Below are 20,071 nucleotides of genomic sequence, written 5' to 3' on the forward strand. Positions count from 1 at the left end.
TTAAGAAATTGGGATAATAATGCTAATTACAATAATGACAAATTGTTCTGAACTTAAAGACTACTTTATTGGGCTTCCCTGGTAACGCAGTGGTTGCGAGTCTGGGACACGGGTTCATGCCCTGGTCTGCCGATGCCTGGGACACGGGTTCATGCCCTGGTCTGGGAGGATCCCACATTCCATGGAGCGGCTGGGCCCGTGAGCCATGGCCGCTGAGCCTGCGCGTCCGGAGCCTGTGCTCCGCAACGGGAGAGGCCACAACAGTAAGAGGCCCGCCTACCACACACAAAAAAAGACTATCTAAGATGCTTATTATATGCTTATTATAAGCATGATATTATATGCTTATATATTATATATGTTTATTATATGCTTATTATATTCTTATTATAGGCATGATATATGCTTATTGTTTTATTGTTTTAAAATACATGGAATGTTTTCTCCTTTCTAATGTAATTCTTTTATTTTACCTGTATATTGTGAAAAAAATGTAGTTGCACATAATATAAAAATTATACTTTAATAGGAGATATTAATCCGTTTACAGTTACTATAGTACTGAAAACACTTAGGTTTAGAGTTACCATGTTATTGAGTGCTCTTATTTATTTATTTATTTAAAAATATTTAATTTGGGGGGGGCATAAATTATTTATTTATTTTTATCATCTTTATTGGACTATAATTGCTTTACAGTGGTGTGTTAGTTTCTGCTTTATAACAAAGTGAACAAGCTCTACATATACATATATCCCCTTATCTCCTCCCTCTTGCGTCTCCCTCCCACCCTCCGTATCCCACCGTCTAAGTGGTCACAAAGTACTGAGCTGATCTCCCTGTGCTATGCAGCTGTTTCCTACTAGTTATCTGTTTTACATTTGGTAGTATATATAAGTCCATGTCACTCTCTCACTTTGTCAAGGCTTACCCTTCCCCCTCCCCATGTCCTCAAGTCCATTCTCTATGTCTGCGTCTTTATTCCTGTCCTGCCCCTAGGTTCTTCCCAACCATTTTCTTTCTTTTTTTTTTAGATTCCATATATATGTGTTAGCATACAGTATTTGTTTTTCTCTTTCTGACTTACTGCACTCTGTATGACAGACTCTAGGTCCATCCACCTCAGTACAAATAACTCAATTACATTTCTTTTTATGGCTGAGTAATATTCCATTTTATATTGAAGATGTGCAACATCTTCTTGATCCATTCATCAGTTGATGGACACTTAGATTGCTTCCATGTGCTGGCTATTGCAAATAGAGCTCCAATGAACATTATGGAACATGACTCTTTTTGAATGATGGTATTCTCTAGGTGTATGCCCAGTACTGGGATTGCTGTATCATATGGTAGTTCTATTTTTAGGTTTTTAAAGAACCTCCATACTATTCTTGAGAGTGGGTGTATCAATTTACACTCCCACCAACGGGGCAAGAGGGTTCTATTTTCTCCACACCTCTGCAGCATTTATTGTTTCTAGATTTTTGGATGATGACCATTCTTACCTGTGTGTGGTGATACCTCATTGTAATTTTGATTTGCATTTCTCTGATGATCAGTGATGTTGAGCATTCTTTCATGTGTTTGTTGGCAATCTGTATAACTTCTTTGGAGAAATGTCTATTTAGATCTTCTGCCCATTTATGGATTGGGTTGTTTGTTTTTTTGATATTGATCTGCACGGGCTGCTTGTAAAGTTTGGAGATTAATCCTTTGTCAGTTGCTTCATTGGAAAATATTTTCTCTCATTCTGAGGGTTGTCTTTTCATCTTGTTTACGTTTTCCTTTGTTGTGCAAAAGCTTTTAAGTCTCATTAGGTCTCATTTGTTTATTTTTGTTTTTATTTCCATTTCTCTAGGAGGTGGGTCAAAAAGGATCTTGCTGTGATTGATGTCATAGAGTGTTCTGCCTATGTTTTCCTCTAAGAGTTTTATAGTGTCTGGGCTTACATTTAGGTCTTTAATCCATTTTGAATTTATTTTTGTGTATGGTGTTAGGGAGTCTTCTAATTTCATTCTTTTACCTGTAGATGTCCAGTTTTCCCAGCACCACTTACTGAAGAGGCCATGATTTCTCCATTGTATATTCTTGTCTCCTTTATCAAAACTAAAGTGACCATATGTGCATAGGTTTATCTCTGGGTTTTCTCTCCTGTTCCATTGATCTATATTTCTGTTTTTGTGCCACTACCATACTGTCTTGACTACTGTAGCTTTGTAGTATTGTCTGACGTCAGGGATCCTGATATTTCTAGCTCTGTTCTTCTTCTCAAGATTGCTTTGGCTGTTCAGAGTCTTTTGTGTTTCCATACAAATTGTGAATTTTTTTTGTTCCAGTTGTCTGAAAAATGCCATTGGTACTTTGATATGGATTGCATTGAATCTGTAGGTTGCTTTGGGTAGTATAGTCATTTTCACTATGTTGATTCTTCCAATCCAAGAACATGGTATATCTCTCTATCTGTTTGTGTCATCTTTGATTTCTTTCCTCAGTGTCTTATAGTTTGTTGAGTAAACGTCTTTTGTCTCCTTAGGTAGGTTTATTCCTAGGTATTTTATTCTTTTTGTTGCAGCGGTAAATGGGAGTGTTTCCTTAATTTCTCTTTCAGATTTTTCATTTTAGTGTATAGGAATGAAAGAGATATGTGTACATTAATTTTGTATGCTGCAACCTTACCAGATTGATTGATTAAGTCTAGTAGGTTTCTGGTAGCATCTCTAGGATTCTCTATGTATAGTATCATGTCATCTGCAAACAGTGAGAGCTTAACTTCTTATTTTCTGATTTGGATTCCTTTTGTTTCCTTTTCTTCTCTGGTTGCTGTAGCTAAAAATTCCAGAAGTGTGTTGAATCATAGTGGTGAGAGTGGGCAACCTTGTCTTGCTTCTAATATTGGTGGAAATGGTTTCACTTTTTCACCATTGAGAATGATGTTGGCTGTGGGTTTGTCATATATGGCTTTTATTATGTTAAGGAAAGTTCCCTCTATGCCTACTTTCTTGGGTTTTTTAAAAATCATAAATGGTTATTTAATATTGTCAGAAGAATTTTCTGCATCTATTGAGATGATCATATGGTTTTTATCCTTCAGTATTTTAGTATGGTGTATCACATTGATTTGCATATATTGAAGAATCCTTGCATCCCTTGGATAAACCCCACTTGATCTTGGTGTATGATCCTTTTAATGCTCTGTTGATTTCTGTTTGCTAGTATTTTGGTGTGGATTTTTCCATCTATGTTAATCAGTGATATTGACCTGTAGTTTTCTTTCTTTGTGACATCTTTGTCTGGTTTTGGTATCAGGGAGATGGTGGTCTCATAGAATAAGTTTGGGAGAGATCCTCCCTCTGCTCTATTTTGGAAGAGTTTGAGAAGGATAGGTGTTAACTCTTCTCTAAATGTTTGATGGAATTTGCATGTGAAGCCATCTGGTCCTGGGCTTTTGTTTGTTGGAATATTTATAATCACAGTCTCAATTTCAGTGCTTGGGATTGGTTTGTTTATAGTTTCTATTTCTTCCTGGTTCAGTCTTGGAAGGCTGTGCTTTTCTAAGAATTTGTCCATTTCTTCCAGGTTGTCCATTTTATTGGCCTATAGTTGCTTGCAGTAATCTCTCATGATCCTTTGTATTTCTGCAGTGTCAGTTGTTACTTCTCCTTTTTCATTTGTAATTCTATTGATTTGAGTCCTGTCCCTTCTTTTCTTGATGAGTCTGGCTAATAGTTTATCAATTTTGTCTATCTTCTCAGGGAACCAGCTTTTAGTTTGTTTGATCTTTGCTGTTGTTTCCTTCATTTATTTTTCATTTATTTCTGATATGATCTTTATGATTTCTTTCCTCTGCTGACTTTGTTTTTTTTTCTTTCTTTCTCTAATTGCTTTAGGTGTAAGGTTAGCTTGTTTATTTGAGATGTTTCTTGTTTCTTGAGGTAGGATTTTATTGCTATAAACTTCCCTCTTAGAACTCCTTTTGCTGCATCCCATAGGTTTTGGGTCTTCATGTTTTCATTGTCATTTGTTTCTAGGTATTTTTAAATTTCCTCTTTGATTTCATCAGTGATGCCTTGGTTATTAAGTAGAGTATTGTTTAGTGTCCATGTGTTTGTATTTTTTACAGATTATTTTTTCCTGTAATTGATATCTAGTCTGATAGCATTGTGGTTGGAAAAGATACTTGATAATGATTTCAATTTTCTTAAATTTACCAAGGCTTGATTTGTGACCCAAGATATGATCTATCCTGGAGAATGTTCCACGAGCCCTTGAGAAAAAGTGTATTCTGTTGTTTTTGGATGGAATGTCCTGTGAGTATCAATTAAGTCCATCTTGTTTAATGTATCATTTTAAAGCTTGTGTTTCTTTATTTATTTTCATTTTGGATGATCTGTTCATTGGTGAAAGAGGGGTGCTAAAGTCCCCTACTATGATTGTGTTACTGTCTATTTCCCCTTTTATGGCTGTTAGCATTTGCCTTATGTATTAAGTTGCTCCTATGTTGGGTGCATAAGTATATAGAATTGTTATATCTTTTTCTTGGATTGATCCCTTGATGATATGTAGTGTCCTTCTTTGTTTCCTGTAATAGTCTTTATTTTAAAGTCTTTTTTGTCGGATATGAGAATTGCTACTCTAGCTTTCTTTTGATTTCCATTTGCATGGATTATCTTATTCCATCCCCTAACTTTCAGTCTGCATGTGTCCCCAGGTCTCAAGTGGGTCTCTTGTAGACCACATATATACCAGTTATGTTTTTGGATCCATTCAGCCAGTCTATGTCTTTTGGTTGGAGCATTTAATCCATTTACATTTAAGGTAATTATTGATATGTATGTTCTTATGACCATTTTCTTAATTGTCTTGGGTTTGTTATTGTAGGTCTTTTCCTTCTCTTGTGTTTCCTGCCTAGAGAATTTCCTTTAGCATTTCTTGTAAAGCTGGTTTGGTGGTGCTAAATTCTCTTAGTTTTTGCTTGTCTGTAAAGATTTTAATTTCTCTGTCAAATCTGAATGAGATCTTTGCTGGTTCGAGTAATCTTGGTTGTAGCTTTTCCCCTTTCATCACTTTAAATATGTCCTGCCAGTCCCTTCTGGCTTACAGAGTTTCTGCTGAAAGATCATCTGTTAACCTTATGGGGATTCCCTTGTTTGTTATTTTTCCCTTGCTGCTTTTAATATTTTTTCTTTGTTATTTAATTTTTGATAGTTTGATTAATATATGTTTTGGCATGTTTCTCCTTGGGTTTATCTTGTATGGGACTCTCTGCACTTCCCGGACTTGATTAATGATTCCCTTTCCCATATTAGGGAACTTTTCAATGAAAATCTCTTCAAATATTTTCTCAGTCTCTTTCTTTTTCTCTTCTACTTCTGGGACCCTGATATTCGAATGTTGGTGTGTTTAATGTGGTCCCAGAAGTGTCTCAGATTGTCCTCAATTCTTTTTTCTTTATTCTGCTCTGCAGTAGTTATTTCCACTATTTTATCTTCCAGGTCATTTATCCATTCTTCTGCCTCAGTTATTCTGCTATTGTTTCCTTCTTGAGAATTTTAAATTCCATTTATTGTGTTGTTCATCACTGTTTGCTCTTTAGTTCTTCTAGGTCCTTGTGAAATGTTTCTTGTATATTCTCCATTCCAGTTCCAAGATTTGGGATCATCTTTACTATCATTACTCTGAATTCTTTTTCAGGTAGACTGCCTGTTTTCTCTACATTTGTTTGGTCCGGTGAGTTTTTACCTTGCTCCTTCATCTGCTGTGTGTTTCTCTGTCTTCTCATTGGCTTTGGGGACTGTGTTTGGGGTCACCTTTTTGCAGGCTGCAGATTCGTAATTCCCATTGTTTTGGTGTCTGCCTCCAGTGACTAAGGTTGGTTCAGTGGGTTGTGCAGGCTTTCTGGTGGAGGGGACTGGTGCCTGTGTTCTGGTGGGTGTGTCTGGATCTTGTCCTTCTGGTGGGCAATTCTGCATCCGGTGGTGTGTTTTGGGGTGTCTGTGGCCTTATTATGATTTTAGTCAGCCCCTTTGCTAATGGGTGGGCCTGCATTCCTGTCTTGCTAGTTGTTTGGCATGGGATGTCCGGCACCATATCTTGCTGGTCTCTGACTGGAGCCCCAGGTCTCAGCATGGAGACGGATATCTCTGGGAGAGTTTTCATCGTTTGATATTATAAGGTGCTGGAGGTCTCTGGTAGATAAATGTCCTGAACTTGGCTCTCTCACCTCAGAGGCACAGGCCTGACACATGGCCGGAGCAGCAAGATCCTGTCAGCCACACGGCTGGGGGTGAGAGCAAGACGTAGCTTTGGTACATCTCAAAGACCACCAATGGGATTCACTGACCATTTTCTCCCCAGACGTGAAGAAAACAAAATTCAGTCTTCGTCTAGTCAGCCACTTTGGTAGCCAGCCTCCAAGATGGCCCTAATTATCCCCTAATTATCTCCCAGTCTTCATCTACCTGTGTGTCTCCTCACACTTGAAAAAAGCTCACTGTTTAACTAATAAGAAATTGCAGAAATGACAAAGTGCAGTTTCCAAGTTTATCAAAGACATTGCAGCTTCTGCTTTGGTTTCTGCTAGATCACTCATCCTGGGGTAATCCAGCTTCCATGTCATGAGGACACTCAAGCAGCCCTAAGGAGAGATCCATGTGTCAAGGAACTGAGGCCTCTTACTTACAACCATGTGAGTGAGTCATCTCAGAAGTCAAAAGATTTAATTTTATTTATTTTTTGTTGCATTGGGTCTTCGTTGCTGCACAAGGTTTCTCTAGTTGTGTCACACAGGGGTTACTCATCGTTGCGGCGCACGGGTTTCTCCTTGCAGTGGTTTCTCTTGTTGTGGAGTATGGACTCTAGGTGCATGGGCTTCGTAATTGTGTCATGCAGGCTCAATAGTTATTGCTTGCAGGCTGTAGAGTGCAGGCTCAGTAGTTGTAGTGCACGGGCTTAGTTGTTCCATGGCATGTGGGATCTTCCCAGACAGGGCTCAAACCTGTGTCCCCTTTATTGGTATGGAGATTCTTAACCACTGTGCCACCAGGGAAGCCCCTGGTAACTAGTTCTTGAACTTTTCAGCCTCAGCAATTATGAGAAAACAAAAATATTCTGTTGTTTATAAAATACCAAGTCTCTCGTATTTTGTTTTAGCAGTGAAGGGGCTGGCTGAGGAGAAATATCTGTGAGCTTGAAGACATACCAAGAGAAACCTTTAAATCTCAAAAGAAAAAATGGGCAGGAAAGAAATCAGCAGAACAGAGTAATCAATAATTGTGGAACAGTGAAAATGCTGTGACCTATACATAATGGATATAGCAGGAGGAAAATAAAGGTAACAAAGAACAGAAAGAATTTTTTAAAATGACTGAGAATCTCCCCAAATTAATGTCTCACACTAAATCCATAACATCCAAACTTAGAGAAACATATGAATAGTAAAGAAAATTGACCAATATCTCTCAGGACCATCAATGCAAAAATCGTCAACAAAATATTAACAAATCAAATCCAACAATATTTTGAGAGAATTTTATATCATGAATGAGAAGGAATAATCCCAGTTATGCAAGGCTTGTTCAACATTCTGAAATCAAATAATTATATTCATCATATCAACACCCTAAAGACAATCATTAACATATCACTAGATTCAGAAGACCTTTGAAAAAACCTAAAACCCATTCTTCATAAAAACTCTTAGTTAAAGAAATAGACTGGAAGTTTCTCAAGTTGATAATAAAGATCTACAGGAAACTTTGATCTTACCTCATGATTAATGGTTAAAAACATGAAGCTTTGTCACTAAGTTCAGGTAAAAACAAGGATGTCCCCTTTCATGACTCCTTTTCCATATTTTACTCCAAGTCCTTACTAATGCAATAAGGCATAAAAAGAAATAAAACAGTACAGATTGGTTAGAAAAAAATGAAAGCAGCCTAAATAAAATGTGGACCATTATACTTTATGGGCACCTCACCAAAGAAAATAGACACCATGCATATAAGTATACAGAAGAATAATCCAGATTACATGCTACCATAAAAAAGCAAATTAAAAATACAATTACATACCACTATGTAACACTTAGAATGGCTAAAATGTGTACAATGACAAGGACAAATTCTGTAGCGGATGCGGAACATTAGGAAATGACATTTGTTATTGATGGAAATGAAAAATAATGCAGCTACTTTGGTAGTCTGATTGACACTTGCTATAATATTGAACATTCCATTACTGTACAATCCAGCAAGTGTTCTCATGGATATTAACTGAAAGTAGTTTAAAACATACTTCCAGATGAAAACCTGCGTATGGATATTTATAGCACCTAATTCAATATTGCCAAAATGTGAATGAAACTAAGGTGTCCTCCAATAGGTGAATGAAATGATATAGTATTAATATATACTGGGAATGGGATAATATTGAGCACTAAGAAAGTAAGCTATCAAGCCATAAAAATATATGGGAATTCTTTTTTTCTTTTGAAATGAGGTGATTTTCTTTATTTTGTAATTTAAATTTTATTGGAGTATAGTTGATTTACAATGTTGTGTTCATTTCAGCTGCACAGAAAGTGATTCAGTTACACATATGCATATATTCATTCTTTTTCAGAGTCTTTTCTGATAAAGATATTCCCAGAATATTGAGTAGAGTTGCCTGTGCTATACAGTAGGTCCTTGTTGCTTACCTATATTATATAGAGTAGTATTCGTATGTTTACCCCAAGTTCTTGATTTACCCCTCCCCCCACCTTTCCCCTTTGGTAACCATAACTTTGTTTTCCAAGTCTGTGAGTCTGCCTCTGTTTTGTAAGTTAGTTCATTTGTATCAATTTTTAGTTTCCACCTAGAAGTGATATCATACAATATTTGTCTTACTCTGTCTGACTTACTTCACTTAGTACAATCATCTCTAGGTCCATCCATGTTACTGCAATTGACATTATTTTCTTCTATTTTTTTTTCTTTTGCGGTACACAGGCCTCTCACTGTCGTGGCCTCTCCCATTGCGGAGCACAGGCTCAGGATACACAGGCTCCGGACGCGCAGGTTCAGCGGCCATGGCTCACGGGCCTAGTCGCCCCATGGCATGTGGGATCTTCCCAGACCGGGGCATGAACCCGTGTCCCCTGCATCAGCAGGCAGACTCTCAACCACTGCACCACCAGGGAAGCCCCTATTTTCTTCTATTTTATGGCTGAGTCATATTCCATTATATATATGTATCACATATTCTTTACCTATATTCGTATGTTGATGGACATTTTGGTTGCTTCCATGTCTTCACTATTGTAAAGAGTGTTGCAGTGAACATTGGGGAAGATGTGTCTTTTCGATTTATGCTTTCCTCCAGATATGCACACAGGAGTAAACTTGCTGGATCATCCGGTAGCTCTATTTTATTTTCTTTTCTTTCATTTCATTTCAATTTCTTTGGAGTATAGTTGATTTACAATGTTGTGTTACTTTCTGCTACACAGCAGAGTGAAGCAGTTATACATATATCCAATCCTTTTTGGATTCCTTTCCCACACAGGTCATTACAGAGTATTGTGTAGAGTTCCTCAAGTGCTATACAGTAGGCCCGTATTTTTTATTTTTAAAATATATAGTGGTGTGTATATGTCAATCGCAATTTATCCCTCCCGCCTCCCCTTACTCTGGTAACCTCCATTCTGTGCTCCATAGTGGCTGTTGCCAATTGGCATTGCCACCAATAGTGAAGTATTTGTGGCACAGTTGTTAAGAATCTGCCTACCAGTGAAGGGGACACAGATTTGAGCCCTGACCCAGGAAGATCCCACACGCTGCAGAGCACCTAAGCCTGTGTGCCACAACTACTGAGTCTGCGCTCTAGAGCCCATGAGCCACAACTACTGAGCTCACGTGCCACAACTACTGAAGCCTGTGTGCTTAGAGCCTGTGCTCCACAACAAGAGAAGCCACCGCAAAGAGAAGGCTGCGTACCACAACGATGAGTAGCCCCCGCTTGCTGCAACTATAGAAAAGCCGCATGCAGCAACGGGGACCCAAAGCAGATTAAAATATACGAATAATATGTAGAAGGTTTCTCTTTTTTCCACACCTTCTGAAGCATTTCTTGTTTCTAGACATTGTGAGGATGGCTATTCTGAGTGGTTCTAGGTGATACTTCTTTGTACATCTGATTTGCATTTGTCTGACATAAAGCAATGGTGAGCATCTTCATGTGTGCTTTTTTTTGAACAGTGTGAGTAAAATGTACCCCTTGAAAAAGGGTTATTGAAAGGTTGCCTTGTTTTGAAGTCTTTTTCGATTACCTACCCCAAGACATTTTTTTTGTGTGTGGTACACGGGTCTCTCACTGCCGTGGCCTCTGTTACTGCAGAGCACAGGCTCAGGATGCACGGGCTCCGGATGCACAGATTCAGCGGCCATGGCTCACGGGCCCAGCTGGTCCATGGCGTGTGGGATCCTCCTGAACAGGGGCACGAACCCATGTCCCCTGCATCGGTAGGAGGACTCTCAACCACTGTCCCACCAGGGAAGCCCACCAAGACATTTTTTGAGGGCTGTTGTCACTTACAGCTTCCCAGGCATTGTGAATATGAAGTGCCTATAAGGTCCAGGTTTAGAATTGTTGTTATGGGAAAGAGAAGGCGGCAGGATTTCTCCTGTCCCTCTCTGGTTAATGACACAACCTTAGCTGTAGGGAAAGTCCTGTTCCTGGGTTTTAACTTAGAGCGGGATGTGCCTGACCAAACATGTAAGGGCTTCCGTCCCATTCCTCCTTCCCCCTTCCCCTTCAGCCCCCGAACAAGCATAAACCCCTGCAGAGTCACCTGTTGAGGGGGCTGTCGTGTAGAGTCTGATGACCCTAACGAAGGAGTCAGAAGGTCGGAACCCAAACACCAGGGTATGTTGAGACCAGGTGATTTTCCAAATGTCATGCAGCCCAGAGAGCCCACCATCCTTTGGGTGTCAGAGGGTTGGTTTAGTAGTATGAGGGCACACTTCGATCTGGAGATTGTGATCCCATGCAGAGGGGACCAAGTACTACATGTTCAAGGGGGGTGAATTAGCTGGCGTATCCTTCCGAGGTCCTCAGGCCCACAACAGTCCAGCCTTGGGATCAAATTGTGTCTGTGTCCAAGGATGTGACACTAGCACGTCCACCGTGACTAAATGGATTTAGTGATCATTTTTCTTTTCTATAATTTAATTTTAAATTTATAATGGGGTATAGTTGATTTACCATGTTGTGTTCATTTTTGATATACACCAACATGATTCATTTATACAGAGATGACTATACATTCTCTTTGGAATTATTTTCCCATTGAGGTTACTAAAGGGTGTTGAGAAGAGTTCCAAGTGCTCTACAGCAGATCCAGTTTGATGACAAGTTTTCTCTCTGTAAATATGTATATACTAACTCCAACCTCATGATTTGTGCCTCCAACACACCTTTCCAGTTTGGTAACCATAAGTTTGTGTTCTAAGCCTGGGACTCTGTTTCTGTGTTGTAAGATAGTACCTTTGTATCAATATGTAGATTCCACAGATAAGTAATATCATATGATATTTATCATTGTCTGATTTATGCCACATAGTATGAATGCATCTAGGTCCTTCCGAGTGGCTGCAAATGGCCTTATTTCATTCATTTCGTGGCTGAGTAATATTCCACTGTACATATCTACCATAATTTCTTTATCCAGTCTTCCTTCCAAGGACGTTTACGTAGCTTCCAAGTAGGGGCTCTTGTAAACAGGGCTGCATAAATTTTGGAGTGCCTGGGTACTGTCACTTTACGTTTTTTCCAAGATACAGGCCCAGGAGTGGAAGTGCCATATGCTCTGAAGCTCTGCTTTTTAGATTTTTAAGGAATCACCACCCACTTCTCCAGAGTGGCTGTTAGCAATTTACATTCCCACCATCAGCTTGTCAGGGTTCCCTTTTATCCACGCCCTGTCCTGCATTTCAGGTTTTACACTTTGTGAGGTTGGCCATTCTGACTGGTGCAAAGCGATACCGCTTCCTCACTCTTCCCGAACAGACGGTGTACCATCCTCTGGATGTCCCATTCATGTTTTACCTGGAGGAAGGGTCCTCTGCACCTGGAGATATGGGACCCATGGAATGGGGGCCAGGCAGTGTTACTGTAAAAGTACTGCATTTGCTGTCCCATCCTCAGCAAGCCTCTCAGACCCACGAGTGTAGAGCCTTAGGTCCCATCCAGCTGTGTGTCTAGATGTGGTCAGTCCAGGTTGCATCACAGCCCTTGAACACATTTTGTAAGAATTTCTCTCTCTCACTGTCTTTTTTTGTTCTTTTTATTTAATTTTATAATGGGGTAGAGCTGATTTTCAATACTATGATTCTTCCTGCACTACATATATCCACTTGATTCACTTAAAGAGAGACACCAATCAATTCTTTTACAGATTCTTACAGTCTTATATAGCTTTTCCGGTGACAGCAGTGTGCTGAGTCCAGCTACTTGAGCTATTCAGCAGGTCCTGTTGATTACGTATTTTGTTTATGGAACCGTATCTATGCTAATTCCAACCTCCTGGTTTATGCATCACCCCCACCGCACCTTTCTCTTTTAGAAGTCATAAATGTGTTTTCTTTATGTGTGACTCAGTTTCTGTTTTGTAAGTGAGTTCATGTGTAGCTATTTTTAGATACCACGTATAATTGATACCTTATGATAAGTCTCTACTAATGTATGACTTACATCACTTAGAATGATCGTACGTGAGTCTCCACGAGTTGCTGCAACTGGCCTTATTTCATTGATTTAATTGCTCAGGAATATTACATTGTACATAAGTACCACAAATTCTTTATCCATTTCTTCCTTCAAGGACATGTATGTTGTACCCAAGTTGAGGCATTTTAAGCAGAGCAGCATTAAACGTAGGGATGCCTGTGTCCTGTCGACTTTTGGTTTTACCACGATATACGCTCAAGATTGGAAGTGCCGTATGGTCTGTAGCTCTATTTTTTTAGAAGGTTAAGGAAACAGAATGCACTTTTCCAGAGTGGCCGTTGACTATTTACATCCCCCCAATCAAGGTAAAGAGGCTTCCTTTGCTCCATGGCCTGAGCTGCATTTCTGGTTTACACTTTTCCAAGATGGCACTATTGACTAATGCGAAGTCAGAATACTTTGTAGTGCTGATTTGCATTTCGTGGTTGTTTGGTTCGCCAAAAAGGGCGTATGGGTTTTGCCTGAATATGTTTATGTTTATAATGGGGTTTAGCTGATTTTTCACTGCTGTGGTTATGTCGCTTTACACTCACGTGATTCACCTACACAGGGATATCAATAAATACATTTTAATATTTGTACAACTCAGATATATTCTTCTGTGGTGAATAGGGTGGGTTGAGTACAGATCATTGAGCAATGAGTAGGTCTTGAGGATTACATACTTGGTTTATGGAACGGTATCTGTGCTAATTTCAAACTCTTGTTTTATGCATCACCCCACATCACCAATGCCCTAAAGTAGGCATCAGTGTGTTTTCAAATATTTAACTCTCTTCTATATTGTAATTCAGTTGATCTGTAGCGATTTCTAAAGGGATGTTTCCAGCAATTCTGCCTTGAATTCAAATCCTCTTCATACTCTGACATCAATATATTTTTGGACCAAGTTATCATTTAGAACACTGGAGGTTTGAGAAGTGCAGTGCCCCTGAGCTCCATTTCCCAAGTCGCTGTTCTGTGAGTGGGACGCAACACGGCTGGATGGCTTCACGCCCTATTGTCGATCCGGGGTGGCAGGCTGAGCCTTTGGTGAATTCTTCTTCGCGATGGGAAATGAGAGTGACATGTGCCCGACCAAACACCTCCAGCGAGTCTCTCATTGGTTCCCCCTCTTGCAGTTCATCCTGCGGACAAATTGCAGACGGTACGAAAGAGGCATGGAAAGGCGCCGAGTCTCCAAGTGGGGAGATTGTTAGTAAGGGGGCCTGAATGGAGAACACGAGCACCAGGAGATGAAAACTGAGGTGAGTTTCAGAAAGCTTTCCCGATCCCACGGTGTAGCATCCGCTGGGTTTCCAATGAGTGCTTTCGCTGTCGGAAGATTGCGTTGAACCTGGAGAGTTGGGACCCATGGAATGGGGAGCACGCAGGATTCCTTTCAAGGGTCTGCATTTGCTTTCCCAACCTCACCAATCGTCTCAGCCCCAAGAGTGTCCAGCCTTATGTCTTCTGCCGCTGGGGCTGTAGATGTGGTCAATCCTGGTTGCATGCCAGTCCCTGAACGCATTTTGGAAGAAGTTCTCTCTGTTTTGCCCTGCTTGTTTCTTCTTTGTGTTGGAAATGTATCCTCAGAATGGGTCTGAGCTGATTTTCCCTGCTGTTTTTAAGCCGCTTTACACACACTTGATGCACTTACACAGAGATATCAAGACTTAGCCTTTAAGATGCTTACTAGTCGGATAGATACTTGTGCGATGAACAGGGTCTGGTGAGTCCAGTTGATTGAGCAAGGAGTAGGTCGTGTCCATTCCATATTCGGTTTTCGGAAGGGTATCTGTGCTCATTTCAAACTCGAGTTTTATGCGTCACCCCACCTCACCTTTCCCCTGAAGCAGGCATAAGTGTGTTTTCTAAAAGCGTGACTCTGTTCTGTTTGGGGATTCCGTTCATGGGGAGCGATTTTTACATTCCCTCGATAAGTGATATCATAAGTTTCTTTTTTTGTGGGATTTATTTCACTGAGGATGATCGTACCTAAATCCACTCAGGATGCTGCTACCAGCCTCATGACGTGGATTTCATGGCTGAGTGACACTCCATTGGACCTACGTAGCACCACTTGTCCACTTGTCCACTTGTCTTTGTCCACTTGTCCACTCGTCTTTATCCACTTGGCTCTTTCCTGGGATATGAAACGTGTACCGGAGTGGAGGTTCTTGTCAAGACAGCAGCCCTCAACTTTGGGGTCCCTGTGTCTGGTTGATTTTTTCATTTTCCCAAGGTCAACGCCCATGTGTGGAAGTGCCCTATGCTCTGTGGTTCTGTGTTTTCCATGGTTTGGGAAAGAGGATACACTTGTGAAGATTGGCTGTTGGCCATTGACATCCCGCCCATCAGCTTAACAAGGCTCCCTTGACTCCGTGGGCTGTCCTGCCTTTCTGGTTTTTAGACTTTTTTCGCCTGGCCCTTTTGCCCGGGGGGGGGCGAGAGATTTCTTTGTAGTGCTGATTTGCTCTCCCAGGTTGCTTGGTTGGCCAAAAAGGGCGTATGCGTTTTTTCCTGAATATATTCAGGAAAAAACGCATACGCCCTTTTTGGCCAACCGCATCATTGTCAACGTTCTGGCGCTTTTCATGTGCTATCGGGGCCATTCCGATGTAGCCGTTGACATCCGTTTCCTGCAGTTCTGCCTTGCGTTCAGCGCCTCTTCGTAGCCTGACCTCAATATATTTTGGGGCGATAGTTATCGTTTAGAACTCTGCAGGTTTGGGAAGTGCAGTGACCCTGAGCTCCATTTCCCAAGTCGCTTTTTTGTGAGTGGGACGCAACACGGCTGGATGGCTTCACGCCCTATTGTCGATCCGGGGTGGCAGGCTGAACCGCTGGTGAATTCTTCTTCGTGATGGGAAATGAGAGTGACATGTGCCCGACCAAACACCTCCAGCGAGTCTCTCATTGGTTCCCCCTCTTGCAGTTCATCCTGCGGACAAATTGCAGACGGTAAGAAAGAGGCATGGAAAGGCGCCGAGTCTCCAAGTGGGGAGATTGTTAGTAAGGGGGCCTGAATGGAGAACACGAGCACCAGGAGATGAAAACTGAGGTGAGTTTCAGAAAGCTTTCCCGATCCCACGGTGTAGCATCCGCTGGGTTTCCAATGAGTGCTTTCGCTGTCGGAAGATTGCGTTGAACCTGGAGAGTTGGGACCCATGGAATGGGGAGCACGCAGGATTCCTTTCAAGGGTCTGCATTTGCTTTCCCAACCTCACCAATCGTCTCAGCCCCAAGAGTGTCCAGCCTTATGTCTTCTGCCGCTGGGGCTGTAGATGTGGTCAATCCTGGTTGCATGCCAGTCCCTGAACGCATTTTGGAAGAATTTCTCTCTGTTTTGCCCTGCTTGTTTCTTCTTTGTGTTGGAAATGTATCCTCAGAATGGGTCTGAGCTGATTTTCCCTGCTGGTTTTAGGCCGCTTTACACACACTTGATGCACTTACACAGAGATATCAAGACTTAGCCTTTAAGATGCTTACTAGTCGGATAGATACTTGTGCGATGAACAGGGTCTGGTGAGTCCAGTTGATTGAGCAAGGAGTAGGTCGTGTCCATTCCATATTCGGTTTTCGGAAGGGTATCTGTGCTCATTTCAAACTCGAGTTTTATGCGTCACCCCACCTCACCTTTCCCCTGAAGCAGGCATAAGTGTGTTTTCTAAAAGCGTGACTCTGTTCTGTTTGGGGATTCAGTGCATGGGGAGCGATTTTTACATTCCCTCGATAAGTGATATCATAAGTTTCTTTTTTTGTGGGACTTATTTCACTGAGGATGATCGTACCTAAATCCACTCAGGATGCTGCTACCAGCCTCATGACGTGGATTTCATGGCTGAGTGACACTCCATTGGACCTACGTAGCACCACTTGTCCACTTGTCCACTTGTCTTTGTCCACTTGTCCACTTGGCTCTTTCCTGGGATATGAAACGTGTACCGGAGTGGAGGTTCTTGTCAAGACAGCAGCCCTCAACTTTGGGGTCCCTGTGTCTGGTTGATTTTTTCATTTTCCCAAGGTCAATGCCCATGTGTGGAAGTGCCCTATGCTCTGTGGTTCTGTGTTTTCCATGGTTTGGGAAAGAGGATACACTTGTGAAGATTGGCTGTTGGCCATTGACATCCCGCCCATCAGCTTAACAAGGCTCCCTTGACTCCGTGGGCTGTCCTGCCTTTCTGGTTTTTAGACTTTTTTCGCCTGGCCCTTTTGCCCGGGGGGGGGCGAGAGATTTCTTTGTAGTGCTGATTTGCTCTCCCAGGTTGCTTGGTTGGCCAAAAAGGGCGTATGCGTTTTTCCCTGAATATATTCAGGAAAAAACGCATACGCCCTTTTTGGCCAACCGCATCATTGTCCACGTTCTGGTGCTTTTCATGTGCTATCGGGGCCATTCTGATGTACCCGTTGACATCCGTTTCCTGCAGTTCTGCCTTGCGTTCAGCGCCTCTTCGTAGCCTGACCTCAATATATTTTGGGGCGATAGTTATCGTTTAGAACTCTGCAGGTTTGGGAAGTGCAGTGCCCCTGAGCTCCATTTCCCAAGTCGCTTTTTTTGTGAGTGGGACGCAACACGGCTGAATGGCTTCACGCCCTATTGTCGATCCGCGGTGGCAGGCTGAACCTCTGGTGAATTCTTCTTCGTGATGGGAAATGAGAGTGACATGTGCCCGACCAAACACCTCCAGCGAGTCTCTCATTGGTTCCCCCTCTTGCAGTTCATCCTGTGGACAAATTGCAAACGGTACGAAAGAGGCATGGAAAGGCGCCGAGTCTCCAAGTGGGGAGATTGTTAGTAAGGGGGCCTGAATGGAGAACACGAGCACCAGGAGATGAAAACTGAGGTGAGTTTCAGAAAGCTTTCCCGATCCCACGGTGTAGCATCCGCTGGGTTTCCAATGAGTGCTTTCGCTGTCGGAAGATTGCGTTGAACCTGGAGAGTTGGGACCCATATAATGGGGAGCACGCAGGATTCCTTTCAAGGGTCTGCATTTGCTTTCCCAACCTCACCAATCGTCTCAGCCCCAAGAGTGTCCAGCCTTATGTCTTCTGCCGCTGGGGCTGTAGATGTGGTCAATCCTGGTTGCATGCCAGTCCCTGAACGCATTTTGGAAGAATTTCTCTCTGTTTTGCCCTGCTTGTTTCTTCTTTATGTTGGAAATGTATCCTCAGAATGGGTCTGAGCTGATTTTCCCTGCTGGTTTTAGGCCGCTTTACACACACTTGATGCACTTACACAGAGATATCAAGACTTCGTTTTAAGATGCTTACTAGTCGGATAGATACTTGTGCGATGAACAGGGTCTGGTGAGTCCAGTTGATTGAGCAAGGAGTAGGTCGTGTCCATTCCATATTCGGTTTTCGGAAAGGTATCTGTGCTCATTTCAAACTCGAGTTTTATGCGTCACCCCACCTCAGCTTTCCCCTGAAGCAGGCATAAGTGTGTTTTCTAAAAGCGTGACTCTGTTCTGTTTGGGGATTCCGTTCATGGGGAGCGATTTTTACATTCCCTCGATAAGTGATATCATAAGTTTCTTTTTTTGTGGGACTTATTTCACTGAGGATGATCGTACCTAAATCCACTCAGGATGCTGCTACCAGCCTCATGACGTGGATTTCATGGCTGAGTGACACTCCATTGGACCTACGTAGCACCACTTGTCCACTTGTCCACTTGTCTTTGTCCACTTGTCCACTTGGCTCTTTCCTGGGATATGAAACGTGTACCGGAGTGGAGGTTCTTGTCAAGACAGCAGCCCTCAACTTTGGGGTCCCTGTGTCTGGTTGATTTTTTCATTTTCCCAAGGTCAACGCCCATGTGTGGAAGTGCCCTATGCTCTGTGGTTCTGTGTTTTCCATGGTTTGGGAAAGAGGATACACTTGTGAAGATTGGCTGTTGGCCATTGACATCCCGCCCATCAGCTTAACAAGGCTCCCTTGACTCCGTGGCCTGTCCTGCCTTTCTGGTTTTTAGACTTTTTTCGCCGGGCCCTTTTGCCCCGGTGGGGGGGGGGGGCGAGAGATTTCTTTGTAGTGCTGATTTGCTCTCCCAGGTTGCTTGGTTGGCCAAAAAGGGCGTATGCGTTTTTTCCTGAATATATTCAGGAAAAAACGCATACGCCCTTTTTGGCCAACCGCATCATTGTCCACGTTCTGGCGCTTTTCATGTGCTATCGGGGCCATTCCGATGTACCCGTTGACATCCGTTTCCTGCAGTTCTGCCTTGCGTTCAGCGCCTCTTCGTAGCCTGACCTCAATATATTTTGGGGCGATAGTTATCGTTTAGAACTCTGCAGGTTTGGGAAGTGCAGTGCCCCTGAGCTCCATTTCCCAAGTCGCTTTTTTGTGAGTGGGACGCAACACGGCTGGATGGCTTCACGCCCTATTGTCGATCTGGGGTGGCAGGCTGAACCTCTGGTGAATTCTTCTTCGTGATGGGAAATGAGAGTGACATGTGCCCGACCAAACACCTCCAGCGAGTCTCTCATTGGTTCCCCCTCTTGCAGTTCATCCTGCGGACAAATTGCAGACGGTACGAAAGAGGCATGGAAAGGCGCCGAGTCTCCAAGTGGGGAGATTGTTAGTAAGGGGGCCTGAATGGAGAACACGAGCACCAGGAGATGAAAACTGAGGTGAGTTTCAGAAAGCTTTCCCGATCCCACGGTGTAGCATCCGCTGGGTTTCCAATGAGTGCTTTCGCTGTCGGAAGATTGCGTTGAACCTGGAGAGTTGGGACCCATGGAATGGGGAGCACGCAGGATTCCTTTCAAGGGTCTGCATTTGCTTTCCCAACCTCACCAATCGTCTCAGCCCCAAGAGTGTCCAGCCTTATGTCTTCTGCCGCTGGGGCTGTAGATGTGGTCAATCCTGGTTGCATGCCAGTCCCTGAACGCATTTTGGAAGAATTTCTCTCTGTTTTGCCCTGCTTGTTTCTTCTTTATGTTGGAAATGTATCCTCAGAATGGGTCTGAGCTGATTTTCCCTGCTGGTTTTAGGCCGCTTTACACACACTTGATGCACTTACACAGAGATATCAAGACTTAGCTTTTAAGATGCTTACTAGTCGGATAGATACTTGTGCGACGAACAGGGTCTGGTGAGTCCAGTTGATTGAGCAAGGAGTAGGTCGTGTCCATTCCATATTCGGTTTTCGGAAGGGTATCTGTGCTCATTTCAAACTCGAGTTTTATGCGTCACCCCACCTCACCTTTCCCCTGAAGCAGGCATAAGTGTGTTTTCTAAAAGCGTGACTCTGTTCTGTTTGGGGATTCAGTGCATGGGGAGCGATTTTTACATTCCCTCGATAAGTGATATCATAAGT

This window comes from Kogia breviceps, chromosome 16 (assembly GCF_026419965.1).
Source record: "Kogia breviceps isolate mKogBre1 chromosome 16, mKogBre1 haplotype 1, whole genome shotgun sequence".
Classification (NCBI taxonomy): domain Eukaryota; kingdom Metazoa; phylum Chordata; class Mammalia; order Artiodactyla; family Physeteridae; genus Kogia; species Kogia breviceps.